Source organism: Sinocyclocheilus anshuiensis, unplaced genomic scaffold, assembly GCF_001515605.1.
Source record: "Sinocyclocheilus anshuiensis isolate Anshui unplaced genomic scaffold, SAMN03320099.WGS_v1.1 C32996700, whole genome shotgun sequence".
NCBI classification, from domain to species: Eukaryota; Metazoa; Chordata; class Actinopteri; order Cypriniformes; family Cyprinidae; genus Sinocyclocheilus; species Sinocyclocheilus anshuiensis.
This window is the reverse complement of record NW_015621314.1, coordinates 1-2,004: the sequence shown is the minus strand read 5'-3', so window position 1 is coordinate 2,004 and position 2,004 is coordinate 1. Positions and strand designations below refer to the sequence as shown.

Below are 2,004 nucleotides of genomic sequence, written 5' to 3'. Positions count from 1 at the left end.
ACACACACACACACACACACACACATACACTATATGGACAGAAGTATTGGGACACTCCCTACACATGAACAGGTTTGGCTACTTTAGTCGTTTCTGGGAGCACTCATTTTCTCTAGCATGTAAAGAGATTCTGGAGAATTGCATTGCGGGTGTCCCAATACTTAATGTACCTGGCTCCATTCTGGTATGCAACTTCCATTTTTCACCATTCATTCAATTTCAAATGGAAAAAACAAAAAACCTGTTGATAGTATAAGGTTTGTTTCGTGTGCTTTTAACCTAGAAACAACAACAACAGAAAGTCCGATGCCACTCATCAAACTCCACCCGCATGTGTTTCATATAAAAATCTTGCCAGCAGCATTCATACAGATACTGAGCGTGAACACTTGTGATTTCATCGCAGAGTAAGTACTTATTATTTTTGTTTAATTGTGCTGCATGGTTAACTGTTGTATTTGTTATATTTATTCATGTCCTTGAATGACATACCCTTTTGCATTTTTATGTCTATTTTATTTGTAATATAACAATACATTTTCTTTTTGCTACCCAAATTTTAGTGTAACTGTAAGGTGTTGCCATCAAATATGACAGATCAGATCGGAAGAAGGATCTAAGTGCAGATTGTGTGTTTAAGTCCTAATGTGCAAGACATAATCCATCAGATGAAATTGTGATAAACTGTTAATACCCGTGAACCGTGAAAGAAAAACAGCAAATTTGATACAATAACCAACAAAAGACAATGGGAAAGACTAGGTTATACAAGGACTAAGGGCAAATTCAATCGGAAGTGAGCATCCCTATGCCCTACTCACTTAGAAGAGTCCTTGATGTGTGAACTCTAGAGGTTTAAATACACTTGGCAAATAGAGCAATGAAAAACAACATCTTTTTCTCATTATCTGCAATTTATTTTCATGTGGCATCCACTTTCTGCAGTACCCTTCAAAGGTGCAAAACAGTGTTTGGAACCAGTCTGAACCAGCCTAAACCAGTCAGGGTGGGACACATTAAGCAAGAATATGACACAATGAATCACATGACAATAAACAAGACTAATGCATTTCATAATTAAAGATATGGCACTAATACAAACAGACACAACAGTAACTGTTTTCAGATTTATTACAATTGCGATATGTTTGTTGCTAACCTTTGATCAATTACTTAATTATCAAAACAATCCAGATTAAATAAGACTTCGGTTCACATCCAGAATTAAATATAAACTGTGCGCCCCTCTGACATACAGCACACAGACTCAGTCATATGAATGTATGTATGATAATGTTTATTTCTTTTTTCTAGGCATCATTCACCTCACAATGACTAGCCATGGTAGGAAATATTTTCTATTGTTGATGCTTTACTGTCCGATTCCATACAAAAAAATAAAAAAAACCTTGTTATAAATTCTCTGATAGGTACTAAAAGAAAGCGTAGTGATGAACCGTCCGGCTCAAGTGCAAAGCGACCTGACAACAGTTCACAGGAACTTAGAAGTAAGTAATCTTAGAAGGCAAGTATTTATTTTTTTCTCTAAAATAGCACTGTTATTTAATTGTATATTCAAAATCTAAAATACAATGACAACAACAAAACAGCATAGTAATGGATGTTAGTGTGGACCAGATCTTCTCTTTTAGAAAGTTTCAAATACGCTAGAATGTTATTGATATTCTTGGCGATCAAGAAAGCCATATTGTATTTACACATTCATGCATATCACTTTTGAACTATGACAATGTTTTGCACTTGTTATATATGTCATTAAATATGCATCAATGCCTGAAGCAATGTTGTAATTTAGACCTAAAAATGATTAGGTATTCATTTCACAGTTGGAGTGGTCAACTTATTTTGGAGTAAAAAGAAAAAAAGACAGCACTGTAATAATGCACTATACATGCATTGATAGATAATTTAACCTTAAACATATAAAAATGAATGCAATAATAAGGTAGCAATGCTCCTGCAATTCAAATAACCATACCATAT

The 2,004-nt window shown here is 34.3% G+C and overlaps 1 long non-coding RNA gene across 1 annotated transcript; it reads left to right on the top strand.

Annotated features, from left to right (window-relative positions):
• The first annotated feature begins 74 nt into the window (after window positions 1–74).
• Window positions 75–1,572, top strand: LOC107683166 (uncharacterized). The gene is made up of 4 exons (XR_001633679.1): window positions 75–184; window positions 284–407; window positions 1,315–1,344; window positions 1,431–1,572. It is a non-coding gene; the product is annotated as an uncharacterized LOC107683166 (long non-coding RNA).
• The last annotated feature ends 432 nt before the right edge of the window (window positions 1,573–2,004 follow it).